Source organism: Engystomops pustulosus, chromosome 2 (genome assembly GCF_040894005.1).
Source record: "Engystomops pustulosus chromosome 2, aEngPut4.maternal, whole genome shotgun sequence".
Lineage (NCBI taxonomy): Eukaryota > Metazoa > Chordata > Amphibia > Anura > Leptodactylidae > Engystomops > Engystomops pustulosus.
Window position 1 is genome coordinate 207,815,809 of NC_092412.1, and position 27,897 is coordinate 207,843,705.

At 40.1% G+C, this 27,897-nt stretch overlaps 1 long non-coding RNA gene across 1 annotated transcript; it reads left to right on the forward strand.

The window, feature by feature from the left end:
- The first annotated feature begins 265 nt into the window (after positions 1 to 265).
- LOC140116719 (uncharacterized) lies at positions 266 to 27,436 on the forward strand. Its single transcript, XR_011852936.1, has 3 exons — positions 266 to 361; positions 18,591 to 18,645; positions 27,174 to 27,436. It is a non-coding gene; the product is annotated as an uncharacterized lncRNA (long non-coding RNA).
- Positions 27,437 to 27,897: the final 461 nt, after the last annotated feature.

Below are 27,897 nucleotides of genomic sequence, written 5' to 3' on the forward strand. Positions count from 1 at the left end.
CGCTAGTGGAAAAGTGTTAAAACTCTTGATAAACCTTTGTTATTTCCCCATATTCTTTCAGTTGATCTCCATTCCTCTACTTATTACCATAATAATGAAACTAAAAAGTTGGCATATCGGCAAATTTTTACACACTGACCTAGACATATCACTGTGTCTGTGCCAATTTTTTATCTTAGTGTCAGCACCTGCCCAGCAACTGCCTAACCACCACCACTAGATAAACGGTTAAGACTGAACTAGATATCACAGGGGACTAAAGATCCAGAGATCACAGGAGACAAAAAAATAAACCAGCAAGGAGACCAGGCTACACTGGGAACTAGGCACTGTTTCAGGTGGAAGGAGCAAGCAATTACAGGTCCAGAGTATTAACTCTTGCAAGACAGAATCTGATGGGTGTGGCAGACATAAACACAAACATTAAGGCACAGTTCACACAGATATTAACGCCACCTACGGATGGTGCAGCGTTTTGGCACGGACGTAACACTTAGTTTGCACCAAAAATAGGGTGCTATGAACTTGCACTATTTATGAAGTGTTTGTACCACTTTTGTTTCGTTGTTGCACTATGACAGACATGATAGAAAACTCTGCACCTAACGGGGTATGGTAGTGCTTAGATACGGCACATTTATTACTTTGCTTCGCCACAATTGCGTCACAAAGCATGAAGCAAAGTGCACCAAGAAAAGGGTGCAACTGTGTGCACATCCTGAAAACAGATCAGATTTACTAAGAGTGTGCAACAAACTGCACATTAGTGAAGCAAACTGCACGAAGGCAGATTGATCCAGTTTTCATATATTTGAGCCAATGTATTCTTTTAGCATGCACAGTGAGATTGACTCATTTGACAGCTATAAACAGATTGAAATGTCATTCGGCTTCCAAGAAGTTACAAGATCATACTTCTGTAACCAGCTGATTTGGGGAAGTAAATGAAGTTTAATTTGTCAGGTTGCATTTATTATGTCCTGGTGTAATTACAATTTTTAAGTAATGCAAAGATACAGAGCTGGAAAAGGTATTTCAAACTCTAGTTTGAAAGTCGATGATAATATAATACTATATATATTTAATGAATGAACAAACCAACTTTTTTTATAAATAATAAAATGAACTAAATTATTTTCATCGACTCAAATAAAGGTGGTCTATTTTTTTAGATAATCTACTGTGGTGATCCCCCTCAACTCTCAACTGTAAGCTTCAGCAGAGATGCTACAAGGGTTAGGACAGGTTTATCAATCTACAAAACTGTCTAAAATGCCTTTATCAATCTACAAAACTGTCTAAAATACCTTGGACTAACATTTATGGGGTATAAACAGTTTTAGACACTTTTATGACTACTATGCTGTAATAATAGGGCATGCGATTAAAAGTCTTAACCTCCCTCCTCCGAAGCACCGCACACCTGATGTAGAAACAGGATCTGTCCTCTAAGTATATCCGGAGGCTTGCACCACCACCAGAATGCATTCTTAGCGAGATCAAACCTGGTAGAGATTTCAACTATAGTCTCTCCCAGTTTTCCAGCAGAGACTATTGTAAATATGGCAGGCCGGGCAATTCTTACCCCTTACCGCCTATGCCTGTCCATCTCCCCACTCCGGGATGGCTATTTATATCCCTAGTGAAGCCACATTAAATCCTCCCATTAATTCTGACAACCTGCAGCTACATGTAGATGTGGCTATATCATTTAACTATGTATCAGTGATGGTCGTATCTAACTAGGTGGTAACATTCTGACTAACTGTCAGAAATTGTCTTATAGAAATATTATTAACTAAGAAAAGATATTGGGCCTCATTTATCAAAACCAATTAGCTTTCATTTTATAAACAGCAGTGGAAAAAAGAAAGCTGAGCTCTGAATGGTTGCCATTGGCAGCTAGAAACATTTGTCATAAATCTCCACCAAAATCCTTCAAGATCCCCTCAGATCACACTAGGTCCCTTAATAAGAGTGCCTCCCTTCCTATAGTTCTCCCATACAGGGGAATTTCCCATTGTACCCTTAACACAGTATATTGCCACATTAGTGGCCACTCTCCACAGTACTCCTACATGATAAAATTTTCATTTTTGACCCCACATGTGTAATGCCCAAGTATCCCCTTGTTGCCACATTGGATCCCTGCAAAGTATATCATCCAATAGTTAAATTTTGTCCATGATAGAATATCTTGCTTACACAGTATAAGCCCATTCAGGCCCTTATGCACTTTATTTAGTAGAATGACCTATGGCCCTTACATCCCCAATGCAATATACTACCCACACCCCCTATACAGTATAATGCCTCCCATCCTCTTAAAGTTTTAAACCCTCCATGTCCCACTACAATAGAAAAGCTCCCCTGCTCCATATGCAGTATAGTGCCCCCATTACACGTATGCATTGTAATCCCCCCTTTGTACAATATAATGTTACTGGGCCCAGTATAGCAACTCAACTCCAGATTCCCCCTATTGAGTAGTACAAGGTCACTTTCCTAAACATAGAGAATATAAAATAATACTCAATTTTCCAGTTTCTTTAGACTAGACAAAGGTCAAAATAGTTTAACAGCTTTGACTTTAAATCTTATGTATTGTAATAATTAGGCAATTTTTACATTTGTAGTTCAAAGACTCATATTAGCTAGAAAGTGCATTACTTACCAATCCATAGTCAATGATGTACAGAACACTCTTAAGTACATTTTGTACAGCATTGTTTATAAACAACAATCATCTCATTGTAGTGTAAGGTTTAGATAAGATACATTTTGTTTTAAATATTTTGAAGGACATTGAGTCAAAAATATTAGAATCATATATTCTGTATAAGACAATTTGTATAGACCAACACTCATGCTGTTAGATTGAATACACTAATATGACAATAGCACCGATGTGACTTTTATCACTGTCGATCAGGCAGACGCACTGTCAGTGATTTCATTTATTGTAAGTCCCCATGGTTCCATCAATACAGAACACCTTGGGGCTGACCTTTTCTTTCATTCACTAACTAAGAACTAAGCTGCTATGTTTATACTTTCATTAAATTCACATAACACATTAGAAAGAAACAAAATGATCTAATTGGAAATCCAATAAAAGGGTCATACATTGGGGTAAGTTTGTGCCTTAAAATTTGATCTGCTAGAGAAAAAATAATGCCGAAAAATTGTTGATTTGGACATTTGGGCGCTATTTTCCGTTATGTTGTTCACGGACGGGAATAATTTTGTTCATATTTTGATAGAATGGGCATTTTGGGAAGTGGGGATACCGAACATGTTTGTGATTTTTATTTTTTATTTTTATATATGTTCTATGGAAAGAGGGGTGAATTAAATTTTTACTTTTTTAACCCTGTAGGCTCTGATCAATGATACAATGTACTGCAATATACAGATATATACTGTACATACACATGTGAGACTTCATTTAAAAAAAAGGTAATTTCATATCCTACTTGAAATTACAAGCAGTTTATTGGAGGTAGTCAGTTTATTAGTCATGGCTGAGGAGATGATTCTCTGAAACGCGTAGGCTGCTACCCGTCCCCTCACTACCCGATGCCAGTGTTTACCATACCTATAGGCTGTTTGCCTTAATTATATTTTTTGCTTTTACACTTTTTGAATAAAGACAACAGTGTTTTAACCGCACGTGGACACCGTTTGTAGCTGGAATTTTTTCTCTTCAATCCCTATGCTATGTCTGCAGTCCTAACAGACATCGCAATTGCACTCCTGGTGTGCTGGATTCACACGGCTGATTTTACTTCATTTGCCTGGTTTTATTAAGACCTGCGAAAGGGTGAGCTGCACGTAACTTTTTCTTGTATTATCGCTACGTTTGCAAATGGACTTAGTGCGAGCTCCCCAGCTATGAAAATTTGTTTGGTCTAGGGCACGAATCGGAGGATCTAAGACTTCTCCTGTTGTCTTGACTTTAGTTAATTGACTGCAAGGCTCAACATGGAGCCAGGTGGAAGCCACGAAGTGTGAATCACCAATTCAGTACTGGATGAACGAAACCGCAAGCTAGCGGAAGTCTTTAGTGTCAATTCAGACACCCTGGCCAAAGATGTGGATTTAAAAAATAAATTTCATTTATTAGAAGGACTGTTGCTGCAAGCATTGAAGACCTGGTGGGATCAAAACTCATTGTATTCCTACCTTGCAAAACAAATGATACCTAGGGGTCTTCGTATCAACAAAAGACCCACCACAGTCTATAATGAGGATTTCCTGTCCAAATGGGACAAAATATTATCAGAGTGCTCATTTGCACTGATGAAACTTATCATTCAGGAGGAAGCGTCCAGACCGATTATTTCCGGAATCGGATCTGTTAATGAGAGACTTTGTGAATAGGTAGATAATTTGCTACAACCTTTGTTTATGACACTTCCGGGTTATCTGGGAGACAGCAAGGAGGTACTAAGAACATTAGAAAAATTCATTTGGAAAGATAACTATATTTGGGTATCATGCGATGTCAATGCCTTGTACAGCTCAATACCACATGATCTGGCTATCATTGCGTTTGCACATTATCTGTACAAATATAGCTCGTACTCTGTTGAGCTGTGTGAATTCATTATTGATGCCACAAAGTTTTTGCTTTCCCACAATTATTTTACCTTTGATGGAACCTTTTTCTTCCAAACGAGGGGGTCGCCAACGGGGACACGTTTTTCACCCTCATTGGCAAATCTCTTCATGTCATGGTGGGAAGAGTAATTTATCTACTCAGACCGGAACATTTTTGGGTGCAGCATCGTCTGGTATGGTTGTTACATCGATGACCTACTAATTGTGTGGTCAGGTGATGTGCCGTCGATACCAGACTTTGTTGCATACCTCAATCTTTTGTTGAAAGGTTGCCCGTCACAAGGCAAGGTATTGTCTAGTTTGATAAAGTAGAAAAGCATGTGCAGCTCACCCCTTCCAAGGTCTTGGATGTTTCACAAGTTTGATGGAGACATGAAGCAAAGAATTCTGCGAATCCAGCGCGGTGGGAGTGCAGTCGCGTTGCCTGCCAGACTTGCAGGTGTGGTATGTGGGAATCGAAGAGAACTTGTAACGCAGCACATCCGTAAAAACTTGAAGCTTTATTAGGGATACATTAAAACATAGCAGTATGGGACGGATTACCGCCTACGCGTTTCGAGCAGTCTCCTGCTCTTAGTCATGGCATGGTAATAATGAAATCAAGTAAAACTTTAAAGGAAACATCCACCAATGTGCTCTTAATAGGGCGTGTACCTGCATCGACTGGTGTGAGCGTGTTGCCTTGGGGAGGCGTCCTCGGACCGGAAATGTCAAAAAAAGCCGGTTACAAAATAAAGAAATGAAAAAATAGTAATGAAAAAAAATTATATACAGAACGAAAGGACACCTCTAGAGGGGCACGCGAACACCTGGAAAATGCATGTAACACTAGATTTAATACAAATCAAAAATCCCCTTGTTTCGAAACATACTTCTTAGTTAACAAAAATACATAACGGGGCTGTAAACCAATATTGTAAACATGGAGCTGAGATTTAAAACCACTCTGCTTGTGGGAAGCGCATGTTATAACAATTATCGTGGAGTAGTAAAAACATGATAAACATTAGAAAACATGATTTACGACAAGAGTTAGCAAACATAATCTGCGATGCAATGGTAAGTGCATGTTGAGGAAAACAGCTGGGTCTAATCTTGATAGAGATGAATGACCATGCACAAAAAGAAAGATTGACATATGTATAAGAAAAAGAGAATAATAACAGAAGAAAAAACAGCATCGATTAACGAGAAAAATATTTTTCTTAATTTTAGTAAAAATAGGAAAGATCTGTTTTAGCATTTAGACCAATCGGTATCCGTGTGCCCAAACGAAAAATCCACAGGGCTTCTCTTTGTAAGAGGATTTTTCTTATATCGCCCCCCCTTTTGGGTGGAAAAATTTTCTCTATGCCGTAGAATTTAAAAGAAGACAGGTCCCCTGAGTGTACACTAGAAAAATGTCTAGATGCACCTGACATGTTGTGTAGGGGATCTTTTGTACTATCTCTTAAATGTTCGGCAATCCTAGTTTTCAATTTTCTAGTTGTGCATCCTACATATAGAACATTGCAGCTAATGCATTCTATGACATAAACTATGAATACGGAATCACAGTTGATGAAAGATTTGATGCTAAATTTTCTGGAGGCATCTGCTGTGTGTACAGAATCTGTGTGTTTAGTATATACACATACATTGCATCGGGACGAACCACAACAATGAAAGCCTTTTGTACTTAGCCAAGTTTTATTATTGTAGTTGTTAACTTTTCCTCTCCTAAAAAGGCTGGGTGAAAGTATGGAGCCCAGGGATTTGCCTTTCTTAGATATAAAATTGCATCCCTTTTTTAGGATAGCATAGAGTTTTTCGTCCTGATAAAGTATAGGCAAATTTTTCTTTAGAATTTTTACAACCTGATCATAATCTGTACTGTAACGTGTCGAGAAGGTAACCTTATTTTCCCTTGGGGATCTACTATTGGAACTACTTGAAGATATTTTGTTAGACGAAAGAAGGTCACGTCGATCCTTCTTTTCGTTAATTTTCAAAGCTCTGGTTAACATCCAATTGGGATAATTACGGACAGAAAGTCTAGAATTCAAAGTTTTGGTTTGTTGTAAATAAGTATCCTCTTTGGAGCACGCTCTCTTAAGTCGGGTGTGTTCACCCACAGGGATTGATTTGATTGTGTGTAGGGGATGACTACTTCGGGCATCCAAAATGGTGTTCCCTGCTGTGGGCTTCCTATATAAATCCGTGAAAACCCTTTTGTCAGTAGGGCAGGCTTCTAGTGTTATATCAAGAAATGAAATTTTAATTTTTTCCACACTGTAAGTAAAGCCTAAATTAAGGTTATTATCATTAAGGTAGGTGACAAAGTCTGGCACGGACGGCACATCTCCCGACCACACAATCAGTATGTCGTCGATGTACCGCCCGTACCAGACGATGCCATCCCCAAAACGATTCCGATCTGAATAAATGTATTCTTCCTCCCACCAAGACATAAAAAGGTTCGCCAATGAGGGCGAGAAACGGGCCCCCATTGGCGAACCCCTTGTCTGTAAGAAAAACATGTCATCAAACGAGAAATAATTGTGTGAGAGTAAAAATTTAACTGTATCAATGATAAACTCACACAATTCTTCTGTATAATTGCTGGATTTGTACAGGTGATGTGCTAGGGCTACTATGGCCAAATCATGGGGGATGGAACTATAGAGGGCATTGACATCACACGTGATCCACGTGTAGTGACTGTGCCAAACAAATGATTCGAAAAATCGGAGTACTTCCTTACTGTCCTTAAGATAACCTGGTATGGTTGTAACTAAAGGTTGAAGTAAGCCATCAACCCATTCGCATAATTTTTCATTTAACGATCCTATACCCGATATAATGGGTCTCAATGGGGGAGGAAAGCTATCCTTATGGATTTTGGGTAATCCATGAAATATGGGTATGATGGGATTGGAGGGACATAAGTAATCCCGATGTTTTTCCAATATAATGCCCAAATCAATGCCTTCCTGTATTATGGACCTGATTTGTTTTTCAAAAATCGTGGTAGGGTCAGATTTTAACATTCTGTAAGTGTTATTGTCAGATAGGATGTTCATGGCCATGGTCCTATAAAGATCTCTGTCAAGAGCAACAACCTTGCCCCCTTTGTCCGCCATCCTTATGATAATATTGTCATTGTTTTTCAGGCTATATAAAGCGGATCGAAGATTGGGGGGGAGGTTGTTGCCCCGACAGGATGACTGTAAGTCAAAGAGTTTAATCAGGTCACGCTCCACCGAGGACTGGAACTGGTCCATGGCCGGTACTCTAGAATTAAATGGATAGAAACCTTTGTTAGAGGTGTGCACTGGGACCGTATGTATGTATTTCTCTATATCTGACCTGTCCCTCATGCTTTTTAGATTGAGCAAAACGCACTGGTCCCTGAAGTTTAAATCTTTAAATTCATTTTCATCATGTAAATCAAATTTATAAACATTTTCTGTATCATTGCTGCATTCAAAGAAATGACGTTTCAGAGTTAGAGACCTAATAAAACGATTAACGTCGAGTATAGTATTAAATAAATCAAAACGTTCAGTGGGTACAAAATTAAGTCCTTTTTCCAAGACTTCGATTTGATCAGAAGAGAACACACATGCAGACAGATTTAGAAAACTACTGTCTTCATTATCATTAGAGATTTCATTCAGTGGGGATGTTTCTTCTTGCTGCGAGTTGTATAATTCTTGTCTGCTGAAGCGGTACCGCCTGTGTCTCCTGCCCCCCCTCCGTCTTCGTTTTTTGAGGGTTCAGATACATTGTCAATTTTCTTATTGGAATTATAGTTTCGATTTTTGTTTTTGATGTTGTTGGGACCTGTTGTACTAGGTGTTTTCCCAGAATTGGATGAATCAGAGTCCGTCACGATCAGATCAGAGTCTGGTTCAGATGAACTGAAAGACACTTTTCTTACATATGATTTGTTTCTATATCTTCTCTTATTTCTTTTTCTCAAAATAGAGCGAGGGGTTTCTGATTCTATCGGTCTTTTAGTATAGATATGACCTGTGGAATAGTCTTCTGAATCCCTTAGGAATTTTTTCTTTTTTACCTCCATTATAGATTCCTCAGTTTTGGAGACACCAGTGTGAATAGCGTCCAACTGTGTTTGACGTTCTGCTGTAATGGTGAATTCTCCCAAGGACTGCTCCACATTGTCAATTTCTTGTCTGAGGGTAACCAGCTTCTTGGCTTCCTCCTCCACAATTAATTTCATTAAAGCTAGTGAGCAATCAGAGAGGGTTTTGTCCCATTTTTGTAGGAAATCATCATTGTAGACTGTAGTGGGTCTTTTTCTAATGCGGAGTCCTCTAGGGATCATGTTTTTTGTTATATATGAGCTCAGGGAATTATGGTCCCACCACGTTTTCAGTTCCTGCAAGAGGAGTTTATCCAATTTGTGAAAAATGTCTTTTAGCTCTACATCCTTAGACATAGTAACCATATTGACGCTGAATATTTCTGCAAGTTTGCGGTTTCTTTCATCAAGCACCTGGTGTGTAACACGGGTGGTGTAATTCACAGCTGATTCCATGGTTAACAATAGGTTTGACACCGGTACGCCAGATTCAATGGTATTTTTGTCTCGTTTTACTTGTTATCCTGTGACCCCGTGGGAAGATGATGTATATAAGACATAAATATTCTTGGGGAGCACGCACACAAAAAGTTCTGGTACAGTAACAGTTTGATAAAGTAGAAAAGCATGTGCAGCTCACCCCTTCCAAGGTCTTGGATGTTTCACAAGTTTGATGGAGACATGAAGCAAAGAATTCTGCGAATCCAGCGCGGTGGGAGTGCAGTCGCGTTGCCTGCCAGACTTGCAGGTGTGGTATGTGGGAATCGAAGAGAACTTGTAACGCAGCACATCCGTAAAAACTTGAAGCTTTATTAGGGATACATTAAAACATAGCAGTATGGGACGGATTACCGCCTACGCGTTTCGAGCAGTCTCCTGCTCTTAGTCATGGCATGGTAATAATGAAATCAAGTAAAACTTTAAAGGAAACATCCACCAATGTGCTCTTAATAGGGCGTGTACCTGCATCGACTGGTGTGAGCGTGTTGCCTTGGGGAGGCGTCCTCGGACCGGAAATGTCAAAAAAAGCCGGTTACTTTCCTTTAAAGTTTTACTTGATTTCATTATTACCATGCCATGACTAAGAGCAGGAGACTGCTCGAAACGCGTAGGCGGTAATCCGTCCCATACTGCTATGTTTTAATGTATCCCTAATAAAGCTTCAAGGTATTGTCTACTCTCTATTGGAAAACATCAGCAGGGAACACTATCCATAATGCGTTTATTAACCATCCGGCACATACAGTCAAAACCATCCCTTTAGGGGCGTTCACCAGACTGTTCAGATCAGAAGGACTTCTTGCACCAAGCAAATTCATTAAAGGAAACCTACCACTTGTACAACTTTATAGCCGGCGCAGGCAGGTACGCGCTCGGCGCTTAGCGTGCACGCGGCTACATAGGAAGTGAATGAGAGCCGCGTGCACGATAAGCGCCGAGCGCGTACCTGCCTGCGCCGGCTATAACGTTTAAAAAGTGTTTTAAACCGCGATACCGCGGTTTAAAACACTAACTAAAATAAGCTCCGGCACCAGCTCACCCTGAGCTAGTGCCCGGTATTTCCATCGGAAACCTGCCACTACAAGTGGTAGGTTTCCTTTAAGTAATAGATTATTTACCCGGAATTATTCTAGATGAAAGGTGAAAAGAGGCTTTGAGATAGGGAACCGTAAAAATCGCTCTGCCCTGCTGCCCTGCTGATAAAAAAAAAAACTAAAACTAAACCAAATAGTCTTAACAATTTTATGGTAACTTTTGCGACCCAATACAGTATTGATTTTGATCAAGAGGTAAATATACTCAAGAAAAATCTTCCGATACTCTATCAAGATGACAAACTCAATGTCATCTTGAAAGGTGGTTGCAACTTTGTGTCAAGGAGGGGACAAACTTTGGGATCCATACTTTCCCCGAGTTTGTTCACTAGTGAGAATTTAGGTGGACAGACTTGGTTGGATACTAAGGGATTTTTTCGCTGTGGCACGTCACGATGCAATGTTTGCACTTATTCTAAACGTTCAGATCATTTCTATACAACTGATGGCACAAACAGATATCCAATAAAAACTTTTATTAATTGCGATACAACCTTTGTGGTGTACATTATAGAGTGCACCAAATGTAAAGTTTTCTATGTGGGTTCCACTACTCGCAAACTGAAAACCAGAATAGCTGAGCACCTGAGAGACAGCACGAAAAATCTATTGTGTAATATGTCAGGTGCATCCATACACTTTGCTAGTGCACCCCTTGGGAAAACGTCCACTTTTAGTTTTTTTGGGATCGAAAAAATTCTCCCCCCCAAAAGGAGGAGGTAACAAAAGGAAGATCTTATTACAAAGAGAAGTTTTTTGGATCTTTAGGCAAGACACACGATATCCCTCTGGTTTAAATTTTAGAACCAACTTGTCATATTTTTATTAACTGGTTCATATCCAAGCTGACAGAATTTTGTTTCAACTAGATTGTACTTTAATAGTTGATAGTAATATCTTACCTGAGTTTTGTGCTTTGCCATTAGTAGAGAGATAACATGTTGCTTCCACGAATTCTCTGTAATTGAAGTCTCTTTTCTACTATTGTATCAATATACCTGGAATTTTTTATACTCAGTTTTATTCCTATATGAATTTTGTATGATATTTATATTCACAACGATTGGAGCACATTTACTTACCCGATTAATCAAGTTCACTGAAAGTGCATTGTTCATCTATAATGCAGCGTGCGGCTTTTCACTAAGATCGTGCGGCAGAAATCATGAATGTGTTTCTTCAAAGGTCCGACAGAGTTCACCAAACTTTTTTTGTGGTGCATCTTAGGGCTAGTGCTTGCGACACAATTTAAAAGTTAAATACAGCTCTCAGTTCGAATCAGTCAGACCATCCGACAGTACGCCCCCTAATTTGTGTTGCAGGGTAGCCAGCACAGCTGCACAACAAAAGGATCATGTGCAACACAATCCCAGCACAGACACATCTAAAATACATGTGCAAGCCGTTTTAGCCGTAAAGAATGTGCACAGTCCGACAAAAGTGCACAGTGCGACCATTAATAAATGAGCCCCATTATTATTATACAAACACCACCAAGGTACAATAACACTAATAATAACTATGTACAAGGCCCAAATACACTAAACCATGACCTTTACCATTTCATAATAACTTAATGTTAACCTATACACACAGACCAGTATTTACCATCATATAGGGACCATAAAGTAGTAGATACCAGTCCTGCACAGAGGCTTCAGTGCAATCTAATCACTTACAGGTGATGTCCCTGATGTTGTCTCTCCCTTTTGGTCTGATATTTATGGTGACTTCTTCCAGCCACCACGCATTTCTGAGGGTTTATAAAACAAACAAGGTAATATACTCCTCACTCCTGACTTCTACATATATCCTACCCCTCACACCACAACTAACCACTTGATGACATTGCATGTATCATATGTACCACTCACACCACAACTGACCACACTGTATCCTCATTTATCATATTTACCCCTCACACTGTAACTGATCACATGGTGCCCCATTTATATCATATATACTCTTCACCCCCCAACTGACTCCACTGTGCACCAATTTATTTCATATATAAACCACATACCAATAACTTACCACACTATATATATATAAGTAACTATACACATATGTTACTATATACGGTGATGTTACAGCACAGGCCGTTAAAACACACAGTGATGTCACAGTACAGGAGGTTTATACACAGTGATGTCACAGAACAGGGGTCGATTACAGACTGATGTCAGGTCACAGAGGCCCAGTGATTGGCTATGTTTTGGTTGGAAGCCAGCTCAGTCAATCAGTGCTAGGTATTCAGGTCAGTCTGCATGCAGCAGAATGCTGACCTGTAAAGTATGGGAACAAGCTCGTAGATTGGGGGCCCTGCGTGCCTAATGTAATCATCGGCACCATTGAGGGCCCCTCACAAAATAATCCAGATTGCAGGGCCTGGCAGTGGTGCTCCAATAGCGCCTATGATAATCTGGCCTTGGGTCCAGTAAGTAGGTGCCCATCATTGCCACTAAATGATGTGCTACACACATCTCCATAAGAAAACTCATCTGAGCATTCTGTTTTAATACATGTATTTTGGGAAAGCATACTGTAAAATCAGTGTTAAAGTCATACTCGATTCATAACTTGTGGCTGAGGAGGTGTTGATTTTATCTCTTTGTCTTGCTAGTTTCCTGTAGTGTGACAAGTGTTTGCTTGTTGTGCTGCTTTGATAGATTCAGCACCTCACTTTTTTTTGTCCTGCTGCTTGACTTGTTTCGGCAGTAGGGATCCATTGATGATTGACAGCAACACACTCCTCTGTGCTCTCTCACATATCACCTGGCACCTTTTAACGGTTAAGGAGGTTAAGGAGGTCAAGGAGGTCAAATCATCATTTTACTAGCTGTGAACTATCTTATTTGGTGTTTGTCTTTCCTGTTTCATGTTCCCCTTTGGCTTAGGCACTATCACCTAGGATACGCTGAGTGAAACAGGTTGGGCCTTTGGGCGGCTTGAGTTTATGGCTCACAGTCTTGTTTGTCCTTCTTAAAGCCACTTCCCTCATTATGCATAAAAGATGGCACTTACAAAGTTCCTCCTTGATGTGTTTTCCACTAGCATTTCTGATTAATTCTGTCTTGCTACGAAGATGGACAACAGCTTGACAACATAGCTTGATAAAACATAGACACTTTGGAGGTTATTTATCATTGGTTTTCCTGGGCTTTTTGGCGTAAAAAAGTCTCAAAGTAGTCACATTGAGGCTTTTTGAGACTTTTCACTGCTAAAAAGTGTCACAGTACTATATACACATCTTCATTAATCTGGCGTAAATATAGAACTACTGCTAGTGCAACACCGTGCAAAGCCAGATTCATGACTTTTTATGCATTTTGAGACTTTTTGGGACTTTTTTAAGACAATCCCAGACAGAAAATAGACCATGAAAACATTTATTAAAGTGCCAAAGCCGCTGTAATGAAGCTGATGGGCAGAAGAGCTCCAAAATTACACATAGAACTGTCCAAAGGAGCCTGCCTAATGATAAATAATCCCCTTTGTGTAACAATGAGAAGGTTATAGCAGTGTTATTCTTCATGTAAAAACATGGGATGCTGATGTATTAAAATTTTCTTGAAAAGTTAAGTATGCTTTAATTATACCTTTAAACTACCATGGTGATTCTAGTAGACAAACATTAAAGAACAAAGGGTAAGATATAGGGTAGCTACATATTTTGAGTAAAGGAACAATTCTGGATAATCAATATGCAAAAGTTTTGATCCATAATTGAGGGTATTATGCTGTATCCCAAACATGGATATTGTAAGTCTAAGAAATGTAAACTGAAACATACAAAGAATAGTTCTTCACTTAACACAGAACAGCCTCTCCCCTCTTGTATGGGTCAGTGCTTTAGCAGGTTTTGTTTGATTACTACAGCAGTGACTCAGGGAGAGGGGCTGTACTGTGTTTGGTAAAGAGATCTCAGACAAAAGCACCAAATCCAGCTGCAATCCTGGAGTCTAATTGTGGTCCTGCTACATACACAAAGGTATGATTCAACAGTACTGCTGCCTAACACTGTATGAAATGTTGCATGGCCAAAATTGCTGACAGATTCTCCTTAAACTTGGTCTTCTTGAAATACACTTACAATAGTTCATTTATAATTAATGGGTAACAGGTCAATTTTTATTTTATAAAATTTTCAGTGTATTCTGCTTTTGGTTCTTTTGGGGGGTAATGGGTATTTGGATTCTCTATTTAGTAAATCTATTATAGGAAACCTTGCTTTCTAGAGTGCTATTGTTTGTTTGGATGGCTTTTCTGCCACAAAAACTTGCATCATACAGCACTACCTCTGGCACAGTGTTAGATCTGTAAAATTCAGCCACCACATGATCTTTGATTCACAAACTGATAAAGGTTGTGTATTTTTGCCTTTAAAACTTTTATTAACAATACCTATGGAGGATCTATAATAGAGGTCAGCTCACTTGAGTTCACGTTTCAAGTTGTCTTCGAATTCCACGGATGCAAAGGAGAAGGGGAGGAAAATCCCAGAAAGTCATGTAGTTTCCAGTGAAGATATACCGTATTTTTCGGACTACAAGGCGCACAAAAAATCCTTTCATCCTTATAATCCGGTGCGCCTTATAATCCGGTGCGCCTTATATATGAACCTAGATGTTTTAGCAGGCATTTATTGATGGTGCGCATTATAATCCAGTGCGCCTTAGAGTCCAAAAAGTACAGTAATCCAAAAACCAAAGTGGTTTCTCTAGCACTCCAGAGTAGGTTACAATTTCTCCAATTTTGTTAATCCATTAAAACTAGATTACAAAGACACACTTAATAAAACTTAATAGAACTTAATAAAACGTTTAGTTCTTTCTGACAGTAGTTAGACTGTCGTGTTCAGATAAGTGCGGTTCAGAATCAGGTTCAACCAAGCTCAGCCTAACCTGCACCGCAAAATTCTAGCACTAATCAAACATGTTTTTCTTTTCCTGACATTTTCCCACCATTTTACTGAAGGTTGTCGCTCTCTGTGACCTCGGGGAGCAATGATCCTAGAGTAAATGGCGGCGGCCAACTGCTTTGAAGGGAAAAATGAAAGGATATGAAGCAGAAGAAAGTGCTTCAAACTTTTGATCAGCAAGGTTGACAGGTTTTGAAAATATTGATCAGCAATCTTAAAGAGTTGTGATCAATAAAAAAGTAACAGAATATTACATTTACAGTTTAGAACATAAAATGGATTTTCAGGACTTTTCAACATATTTTGTACATGTAAAGTTAAAGAAAAAAGAAAGCACATATTTTCATTGAGCAAAATCTGATTCTTGAACTCTACTATTTTTTGCTGAGGTCACTTCCACTAAAATGTCAATCAAATACTAAGTCTAAAAAAAAAAGTCTGAAGCATAAGATAAGTTTTGGCTTCTGTGTTTTTAAGGGATATTTTTGTCAAGCCAACTGCACTGTCAATACACGTGTTTAGTTTCGTACTCTCTTGGTAGAAGGAGACAGTCTGTATATATATCCTTCATAATTATATACATAGTTAGGTCTTTACATTTCTAAATTTAGTTTTTCGGGTAGCTATCAGTTTAATTCTATCAGTTAGAGAAAGCTAGAATCTGTTCCCCAAGTACATTTTTGTAATAACAGTTATGAACATGTTAGGCATTGCCTTTTGCATTCTATTTCAACAAGGATTCTTTTCGGCTTTATTGCATTCAATTATTTCTAATTGCCCAACTGGCAGCCCTTTGCCTCTGGCTGAGAATGCAGATGAGTACTTCCTGTCAAAACAGATGAGAGTATTATTTTGATAATGAGCAGAGCAGGGTGCTGGTTAAAGTACACCCCGGTAACATCCCTGAAGAGAGATTATTTTAAACAGGCATAAGCAAAAGCTATCCAGGGAATTTCTATTTTCCACAAAAATGCTGAAGGTGTAGCTTACAGTGTTTCACAAAACAACTACAATTTATATCCTAAAGGAATTATTGATTTTTAGAAAAGAAATATTGTGTTGATTTTTGCACTTGTGGAAAATGGTGCTCAACTTAAGTCTATAGTAGGACAAGACAAGTAATGAAGAAATGATCATATTATGAATATATAGAGAATAATTACTACTTGTTATTCAGGATGCCATTTACAGTACCTAATTATAATTCCTAAATTCATCTAAAAGTTAAATATAAACAATTCTAAAGGTAAAACCACTTGGAGTGTGCATGTGGTGGCTGTGAAATGGATAATTCTATGTTAGTGGGATTTTATATTATTTATTAATGTGGTTCTGCAGATAAAACTGCATTGTACCTGCAAACATATTAACACATTACCAATTAAAATGAAACCACCCAACAATTAAAACTCCACGGGAACTTACATTCTAACCACTCCATGTGGTATTACTCTAATGGTCACTGATATCAGTCAAGTTTTCTTGCTATGTACTTTAGCCTCCTCCTGCTCAGTGATAAAAATTCAAATATCTATACATCTATACATCTCATCTAGTGCCACAAACCTTACACCTGATTGCAGTTGTTACAAACACTAGTTACAGACTAACAAAGACCCTAAGCCTGTATTTCCCATTAGGACCTATCTAAGGTAGACCCTACAAGCTTCCTTTGCATTTAATAGTTAATTCACAGGAAGTAATTAATCGGAATATAATATTCCCCCCATTTTAATGGGGAATTAAGGAAACAAGAATGTACAGATACATGTAGGAGATAACAGGGAGTATTCTCTGCAAAACACCTAGAGCTATTGTGAAACAGGTTTGTTTCCAGTGTCATGGTGTTGAGCCATCAGCACTTCTACTCCTACACTCCTATTGCATCAGTTTACTACTAGCACACAATAAGAGCTACTCTCTATCAGGTGAGATTTTCACCTATATCTAGTGGAGTGTATTTCACTGGTATCTCTTACAAGCCGGGAGCATAGTCAGTGTTACAATTGGCATTTTAATAACTAGTATTTTGAAGGCAATTGCTGTTTGGTAAGCACTAAAACCTTTTTAAACCTGAGCTGGAGGTGCTCTTACCTATGATGCCAATGAAACACCAAAACTGCTAATGGTTCTGGCTTTCTGCGATGTGCAGGTGGAGAAGGTGGTAGAAGAAGGGAGTGGTGATGATGAGCTCCTGACCTGGGTAGAAGGCAGCTTATATTTTGAACAAAAAGGTGGTGGCCAGAAAGCAAAAAGCAGCCGGCAGAGGTAGCAAAAGGGGGGAAAGGCACAGTGGTCAGCCAATAGCCACATAACATGAGCACCTCATCTATGACCAGGTAGCTTCAGAGTAAATATGAGCTGAAGTGACTGAGACACCAAAAGAGCCTGAAAGCACCTTATGCTTCTCCTGCTGCTTCAGTTGGCCCAACCTGTTCCACCACCTCCCAAGGACAGCTGTCACTCTACAAAGTTAGTATGTAACACTACCACCACATTTACTACTGCCAGCACCCACCCATTACCAAGTCTGTCCACACCATCCATTAAGCTCTCCATCCCCCAAATCATGGAGAGAAAGCTCAAGTTTTGCCCATCACATGCACAAGTTCTAGTCCTGACTAGGTGCTGGGTTTTGAAATGCTCCCAATCAGCCTAGTGGAGATGGACAGCTTTAATGGCCACATAAATTAAATATTTTTAAATTCCTCATTCGAGGAGCTTCAACTCAAAATTTTTCAAATTACACATTCCCTAAACTTCCAGAGCACATTTTACCACAGTGAGAGAAAGTATTTGAGTTTCTTCTTATTGCTTATTTTACCACAGAGAAAATAACTGGGCCTAAACACCCAGACCATATTCAACCACAGTGCTAAGTGTTTGTGGGTTTCCCAATGCTTCTTTTACTGCAGAGAGCCATTAACCAGTGAGAGGAAGGGTGTGTTTTTTTTCAATTGATTCTTTAATCCTCTATGTAAATAACTGGGTTTGAACACCTAGAGCACCTATAACCACTATGACATGTTTTTTTTAGAATTATTTTTTGATTTTTATTTCTTTGTTTATTTTTGTTTTAAGGTAATGTTATTATTTCAAGTACTTTCCATAACCATTTTTTTTTAAAAAACCAAATGCCTTGTTATTTTCACCATTTTTCAGCTCTCTAGTCCTTACTACCCCCATTTTACAGCCATTTTTAGATCCAGGTCCCCATTGACTTTAATTGGTTTCAGGTTTGGATCAAAGTTCTGCCCGAACTCTGTACCCCGTACCAATTAAAGCAAAATTTGTACAAACATATCGAATCTGAATTTCAACCGACCAGCTCATCTCACTAACTAACTAATATGTTGTTTTTTAGGTAGACTGTTAGGAGATGATTCACCCACTGATAAGATATTTCCACAGTTCAAAATGTAAGTAAAAAAATACAATACACCAGAGTTGTTGAAATAATAAGAAAAATGTCTACCACTTTGACCCTGGAGTGTTTGATTCTAAGTAAGAGATTCTTGCTCTACATCACAGCACTGCATTTGGTAACATATACCTGTGAGCCTTTTAACCCCTTAACGACTTGGCCTTTTTTAGTTTTTTCACTTCCATTTTTCACACCCCACCTTCAAAAATCTATAACTTTTTTATTTTTCCACATAAAGAGCTCTGTCATGGCTTATTTTCTGCGTAACAAATTGCACTTCGTAGTGACGGTATTTAATATTCCATGGCGCGTACTGGGAAGCGGGAAAAAAATTCCAAATGCAGTGAAAATGGTGAAAAAACACATTTGCGACGTTTTCTTGTGGGCTTGGATTTTACAGCTTTCACTGTGTGCCCCAAATGACATGTCTACTTTATTCTTTGGGTTGCTACGATCACAGGGATACCACATTTGTACAGGTTTTATAATGTTTTCATACATTTGAAAAAATTAAAACCTCCTGTACAAATTTTTTTTTGATTTTGCCATCTTCTGGCGCTAATAACTTTTTCATACTTTGGTGTACGGAGCTGTGGGTGGTGTCATTTTTTGCGAATTTTGATGGTGTTTTCATTGCTATCATTGTTAGAACTCTGCAACCTTTTGATCACTTTTGATGAATTTTTTTATATTTTCCAAAATGGCAAAAAAATGTAATTTTTGACTTCGGGCGCTATTTTCCGTTACGGGGTTAAACGCAGTGAAAAAACGTTATTATATTTTGATAGATCGGACATTTTCGGACGTGGTGATACCTAATGTGTTTATGATTTTTACTGTTTATTAATATTAATATCAGTTCTAGGGAAAGGGGGGTGATTTGAATTTTTAGGTTTTTTTAATATAATTTTTTTTTTAAAACTTTTTTTACTTTAACTATTTTTCAGACTCCCTAGGGTACTTTAACCCTAGGTTGTCTGATCGATCCTAACATATACTGCCATACTGAAATATGGCAGTATATGGGGATTTTACTCCTCATTCATTACAATGTGCTGATAGCACCTTGTAATGAATGGGTTAAAACGAGACAGCTTCGGGCCTTCGTGAGACCCGATGCTGTCATGGCAACGGATCACCGCTCCCCGTGGCGCCATCTTTTTGAAGCCTCTGGCAGCATTGCCGGCGGCGATCACGGTGAAAGCCTTTGCTGCAATATGTCATACTGCAGTTCTCTGTCTACTAGTTCTGAGAATGCAAACTGATAGTTTAACATCAAGTTAAAAGCAAACAGCTGAGAAGCACACGGTGGCAGGAATGAAGGGTTATATATTAGTGGATGCACAGTGCATGCTTATTTATGTGCAAGAATTCAGCTGTCTTCCTCTAACACTGCATGTTTAATGGTGATTTCTGCTTTTGTAACATTCAATGCAGAAGTTATATGGCCACAATGTATAATAGCTGCATAACAAAATGCTCCTCTTATAGATTTTTATCTTGGGGCTCAAACCCCTAATCATTGTAAGGTGACTTTCAAATTAAATGAGTCTGTGTCCAGCGCTGGAATTTGACTAACTTGAAAGAAAAGACAAAACCTGTCCTTGCAGGAAGTTAGCAAACAACAAGACTGATAAGTTTATTGAGGGACCGACATTTATAGAAAACCATAAGGCACTTTACATAAGGCGTGTAATTAGGAAAGCAGCAACTATAGTTGGGTGTTCTCACCCAGGAAATGTAACACTATTGGATGTAAGCACACAAAGGAATGTAGAACCATTGGCTGTCTTCACATAAACCAAATGTCCAGATGTTCACCTGGATACCTTCCACTAGGTGGTGCTAGCGAGCGCTAAGTCTTTGTGTGCTGAGGGGCACACCCAAACTTTAGTTATCACTACACAAAGTTATATGAAATGAATGCTGAGTCTTTAAAATGTCCGACAATATGTAAAATGGCGTCTGAGTCCAGTGTAATATCTTTAACATTTCCCCCCTTTTGAGCTTTGCATGGCCTGTAACTTTTGTCCAGAGTGACCTCCTCAAACTCCAGGTACCCACAGGTAGGCTAAGCCCTTACCTGCTGGACTTGTTAACTCTTCACCAGATCCCCTGGAGGCCAGTCACTCGGGGGTTACAGGCCTGAATACTCAAATTACATAATTGTGTTTCCATAGATTATGGGTTTATTAACAGGCTGGTTCTTCAACAAGACGGTATCCTCCACACCGGGACTTCTCCTGTCATGGTTCCTACCACCTGGACGGCCATCTGGGACATGGTGAACTTGATGAGGGGGATCACACAACGCGCAACAAGTGATGAGAGCAAAATCACAATCCCCAATATCACCCCCACTTAAAGGAAACCCTTTCAATCCCCCAACTACAAAGTGAAGGACAAAATGTCCACCCCAGAGTTTCTCTTGAGTTCCCTGGACAGTCCTTCAATCTTTTCACGAGCATGGGTAATGGATCCATAGGGGACGATGCCATCCGGGATGTATATGCGACAAGCCACTCCCACCATCTTACAGACTCCTCCCTTCTCAGCAAGGATCATGTCCAAAGCCATGCGATTCTGGGAAGCATCTCGGATATAATTCATAAATCTCTGTTGATTACAATACAACCAGTTAACCCAACCAACATCTTTACTCATAGCTCTCTGGGGAATAATGGACTCTAGACCTGCCCATATCTGATTGTGGGCCTTGTACTCATCTGGGACCCCCCCTTGGTGCTCCCACTGTATCTATATAAACGTTGTCATCTAGGTGCTTCTCTCAGACCTCCAGAATCCTTTAGGATTCTCTACCTTTACTTTATGTGTCCTATCAAACTTATCCCTGGGGATCACAAGGAAGGAATGCACAAGTGTTATCGCAGTACACTCACCTTCCCAGTCTCTAGGCCTGACCTGACTCTCCTATCCCCACAAATCCAGTACACATCAGACACTGCTAATACAGGGTTACCTGTGCTGTCAATGTTAAAGAAGGTATTGTCTTGTTGCACCAACCGTAGGTAAAGTCTCCTACCCTGGGGGCATCCTGGTCACCCCTATAGATACAGTGATAGTCATGGTTGGGGTGTCCCTGAGCATACAGTCAGTCAGAAGAGACCAGCTAACAAGAAGAATAAGTAAGTTTGCAACAGTAAGTGTGGGAAGCGTGCTGACTTCCCTCTAGCTTCACAGACGTGGCACTGGTCAGCAGGACTTGGAAAGGACCATCTTAGCGAGGCTCCAGACTCTCTCTCTGGTGTCTCTTTACCACCATGTAGTCTCCAGGCTTCAGGTATGCGTCCTGAGGTCTCTGTCTGGATCTGAAAAAGGAATCAGAAACACTTTGTGGACCTTTTCCAAGACCTGGCTCAACTGTGTGGCATGTTCCACCTGGTTTCCTGCCATCAACTATAGGGTCTGTGGGAAGTAGGGGCCTAGTCTGGGTGCATAGCCAAAAAAAACTTCAAAAGGGGACAATCCCATCTTTCTGTTAAGGGTGGTCCTAACTGAATGGTGGGCAGCAGGAAAGCACTCGTGCCATGCTTTCCCTATGACTCTCGGGCCACCAGGGACTGGAACACCTGTGGATCAAACTTTTAGCTCAGAACTCACCGCTGAGACTTCAGGACAGTCTCTGGGCTCCATCTGTGCAGCCGCCTTCACATCCCGTCAGCCGCATACTTGCCCTTGGCTTGTTACCAAATTGTGTGTGCTTTTACTTTTACTATCCCCACCTCTTGTGGAAGTAAGAGAGCATCCATGAGCTCTTTAACCAGCGTGCCATGCTTAAAGGGGGTTCCCTGCAGAGGTGAGGAAATCTGTAGCCTTCCATATGGGTTCATAGTCGTGTTTAGACCCTAGAATTATACCTTGAGTATAGATGTTTGCCCTTTTACCTTCCACCAGCTGTAGCGCTTCCCTGAGTGCCGTCACTTCACCTCCTGCGCTGACCTGTGTGGAGGGAGTGGTTCTGCTTGTACTACCTAATGTGCACCAGTGACGACTGTATATCCAGTGTAGAACCGTCTGTCTTCTCTTGCAGACCTGGAGCCACCTATGAGAAAAAACTCAACATCTGCGTTAATCACCCTTCTCTCCCCCCTCTCTGAATCCTGGAAGACTGGCGACAGAATGAAGGATTCAGAGCTGTGCACCTTATCAGTGTCTCCTGGGGCATCAGGAGTGCACACTGGAGTCTGAGCTGTCTGGCTTTTGCTCAGATGCTTGGGCTGTACTTGGGTGAGGACACTATGCAAGGTATGTGGGGTTTGCACAGTAACTGAGTGATCTAGGGTCTCTTAGGATAACTCACTGGCCTTGCTGAGCAGATTGCTGGCTGCAGCTACTGACACATGAGGGGCTCCCCTCATGACTGAGGCTAACCTGGCCTAATAGTGGGCCACTGGGGAGGCCACCACGTTCCTGGACTCGACACCTGTGGCGTGGCCTAGATACTCAGTGCAAAATAAAACAAAAGTTTTATCCCGTGGGATGTGCCTAGGGCCAGGGTAGACAGGATTTGCCAGCTTAAGGCTATAGAATGCATCAATTGCCTCCTGACTAAGGGCAAATGGGGAAGAGGCAATGCAGTCAGAAAGGGGCAACATCAGGCTGGAGGCAGCAGACCTTATCCCAGGCTGCAGGAGCTGGCCAGTCCTAGAAACATGTAAAGAGGCTTAGGACCTCGGGGGGAGGGGCACATTCTGGACTGCCAGCTTTCTTCCCTCTGCCAGGTATCTGCCTGTGGCTGAGAAGCAGTGGCCTAGGAAGACCACCTTCTCCTGGCAGTACTGGAGCTTGTCTCAGGAAATTTTGCAACCCTTCTGGAACAGAAAACACATAAGGTCAATAAATGCATCCTGGCAAACAAAAACAGTAGGTCCTCCGCATACTGAAAAGGAGAACATCCAGTAAGGGGCTAGTCTGCCAGTCTACTCCCCATAGGGCCGTGTAGTACTGGCTGGGGGAGTTTTACCCCCCTTGTGGGAAACTGCATCAGATATACTGGAATACTGAACTGGTAAAGGCAAATAGGTACTGGTAATCCTCATGTAGGGGCACAGAGAGGGAAACATTTGCCAACAGGGAAGAGTCCTACAATGAAAGGCACTAACTCTATTTGGGGGGGGGCTTTCAGAAGAGGGGGACTGTTCTTGCTGAAATCCTTGTCCATTACCACCCCCCTTGTCCCGCCCTGTTGGGACCGTCTACGTTTCCTAGAGTGTGGGAAGTCACTTCAGTAATGTAATTCACAAGCAAATTCCTTTAAGGCTTTTAGATTGTCAGCTCTGTCTCCCCCACACAACACAGATGCTTTCTGTGTGCTTCAAGGCCACTTCTCACAGACACAGATAAGGCAAAGCCCAGCTGCACAGCTGCCCACAGATCTGACCCTGATTAACTCTTTCAACTCCAGAAAGCAGGTACCAGAGACATTGCAACACTTTTTCTAGTAATTTTTCTGCAATTGTCAGGATCAAATAAGTTTTAAAGTAAAAAAAAATAAACAAACAGCGTTGCACACTCAAGACCCTTAGCAAATGTTTGAAATTGGTGAAAATATTCACCTGCCGGCATTTTATCTCAAACACCCACCAGGACGCTTTAAGGGTGAAGCTGCTTTCCTACAACCAACACAGTAGAGTCATAGGCAATTAACTTTCAGGGACTTGAAAAGAATATACTGTCTTAAGATGGTCGCCACTGAAAAAAAATGGTAGGGCATGTCATCTTCTCTAACCCCCAGATACCGGGGTGGAGTCTAAGAGGGTGCTGGTCTGCATTCCAAAAGATTTTCTTTTCTTTTTTTTTTTTTTTAATGAGCACTCTCTAGGATTCCTGTCCCTCTGTCCTGGTCCGTCCATAGTCACTAAGTCTCCAGTAATCAACCCCATCCACTTTCCTTTGTCGTTAACTCTCTACTTACATCAAAACAACCTTCTGCCTGGGTGTGCCACTTTTTGTCTTTGAGCCAGCCACCATTTTCATCAAGTGCTGTCTCCCACCTTTGCACACTCAGGGGATCATCTAACATACCCTAAAACTTCAATGCCTCATAACTTCCTTTTACCCACTCTTTACCTTTCCTGGGTGACACTATGTCAGTTGCCTTTTTAGGTCTGCAGTGTCCAGTTACAGTCTTACTTTGCTCACTACCCATTTTGTGGAATCTGTGAACCTGATTTTGTTCAAGGGCTATAGATATCCTCCGTGAATACAGATCCAGACTACCCCGCTAACTATCACTAAGTACAAATTAGAGACCTTCACACAATATTTCAGAAATCAAGGAGAACACTCAACTGTAAAATTCCCGTCAGTGTCCCTCTTGTCTCTACTGTCCTTAATGCATCACGGGGCTGATCCCAATCCCGAAGGAAAGATACGTAAATTTGGCCAGAATTTGTCTCTGCACACTTCCAGATTCTATCCGCGCTTACATGAACAAAAATCTCAACACCATCACAAACTTTCTGAACTACATCAACAATTCACAAGACGGCACTGCAGACCTTTTTCTACAACATACAGTCTCTGTCTACGTCCAGTCTCTGTCAGTCACCTTACAAGAGATCCTTGCTACAATTAAAGTGAACATACTATTATATATGGACATGTAAGGCAAAGTACATAATATCACACAAGGGGATGACCTTACCCAGTCCCTTTCAGCCAAGTAAACAGAACTACAGTCAAGGTAGACAAAAATAGACTTGACTTACCCCGACGAGCGCTCATTGTCAGTTCTGGTCACTGGCCGCCTGGACTCTTGCGGAGGTCACCTCGATGGTCAGATGTCCATAAAAGTATGGCCACCCACAGGACGCCAATTCTTATAGATTTTTATCTTGGGGCTCAAACCCCTAATCATTGTAAGGTGACTTTTAAATTAAATGAGTCTGTGTCCAGCGCTGGAATTTGACTAACTTGAAAGAAAAGACGAAACCTGTCCTTGCAGGAAGTCAGCAAACAACAAGACTGATAAGTTTATTGAGGGACCGACATTTATAGAAAACCATAAGGCACTTTACATAAGGCGTGTAATTAGGAAAGCAGCAACTATAATTGGGTGTTCTCACCCAGGAAATGTAACACTATTGGATGTAAGCACACAAAGGAATGTAGAACCATTGGCTGTCTTCACATAAACCAAATGTCCAGATGTTCACCTGGATACCTTCCACTAGGTGGTGCTAGCGAGCGCTAAGTCTTTGTGTGCTGAGGGGCACACCCAAACTTTAGTTATCACTACACAAAGTTATATGAAATGAATGCTGAGTCTTTAAAATGTCCGACAATATGTAAAATGGCGTCTGAGTCCAGTGTAATATGTTTAACACTCCTCAAAATGAAAGTTTGCTGTGTATGTATGCTTATATATTTAGTTTAATCCTTGTTTTTACTGAAATTGCATAGGTTGAAGGGAATCTGTCTTCAGGAATTTCCATTTTAATCTTATAACCATAGATACTAATTGTCAATCTTAGTTTATCTTAGTTTAAAATAGTAAGTTTTTTTTCACTTTTAAAAGTATGGAAGCGTGTACCTGGCTCCCTATCAGCAAGTCAGGGGGGCGCCCATACAAGTTTGTAGTCCCTGTGTCATCCCTGCTTTCCTAGCTGTACTTGCTCTTTCTCTCCCTCCTGCTCCCTCCTCCCTTATAAGACATGAGTTGATCTTGTACTGCAAGAAAATCTCATTCAGCTCACATCACAGGAGTTGAAAGCATGGTGGGAGAGCTAGGAGAGCAGTGATGACACAGGGACTGCAGCCTTACACAGACATATCCACATCTTAATCCTCTTCGCTGGCAGGGAGCCAATTATACTTTTATATACTTGTGATCCTGAATGGCATTAAGAATGTTTATTATAAGAGAAGATTTGTAATTAATATTAAACAGCCCATGAGAACCTGTTAATGGGTCAAAATGTGAAATTCTAATGACAGGTTCCCTTTAAAGGAAATCTACCATCAAAATTAGGCATGTATAAACCAGGACACTTACTCATAGATCCAGGCACTGTGACTGTTGCAATCTTTTTATATTTGTTATCTGTGAGCTCTTTCAAGCTCATTTGCATGATTTAAGATTCTTGGAAGGAAGGGGACACTGATAACAACTATAAAAAGATTACCACAGTCACAGCCTTCAAGGGTGGCGACACAAGCAGTTTTTATGCAAAGAAAGATCATTTTTGTTTTAGAGAATTTTTTTAATGTTATTTAGGTTGACGATAAAGGCAGAAAAACTTTAGTAGAAAAAACAACGGCAGATTGTGTTCTATTTTTAAGAAAGGGTTATTAAAAGTTCGCTTGTAGGATATGTGAGCCCTACAATTGTGCTATTAAAAACTACATTTTTCTTGAAAAAAAACATTTAACTATACTGCCATAAAAATAAAAATTTATAGCTTGTAAAAGGCATTGACGTAAAATACTGAAAAATGGCCTGGAAATTAACATGGAAAACAGGTGCGGAGATAAGGGTTCAATGAATTTCTTGTGTTGCAGATGGCAACAAAATGATACAGGCACTAGCATGGAAATGCTAAGCTATGACAATATTCTGCTACTTTTGCTGACAACTTTGTTGAAAATCTCTGGAATAAAATCCTTTTGACGTTTTACTGATAATGAGCAACGAGAAGATTCCGACATGAAAGCAACCTCTGTCTTCCTATGGTCTTTTACATTCTCCATTGGCTTTGATTCAATTTCTTCAATTTCTCAGAGAATAGAGAATGTCTTTGCAATATAAACGTAATTAAAAATAAAAAAAAACTGATACATTCCTAGATGCTCCTGTGATTGAATTATTACTTTGATGTCACAATTGTATGTTCACTCACTCACAAAATCTGAAGACTGTCAGGAATTTGTGCATAAAACAAAATCATGATATGTAAATGACTGTACATGATGTGATGGCATCCAGCCACCTGTTCTATCACATTTACTCATGTAGAAGGTACATCTGTTGAATTATGAATGACTGCCACATGATTAAAACATGCTGCCAAATGATGGGCTGGATTTAAAGGACAACCGCTAGATTATATCAAACCAACCAACTGGCTGTTATCAAAGATTTGTGCTTAAAATAAGGAGAGTTGCATTACATTGGAAGACATTTTGGAAACTTTTTTTCAAATGTTTGAAGCATTTGTAATGCAATTCAAGCATCAGACTATCATATACTCATAATAATTGGTACTGTATACAGCTAATATAGATA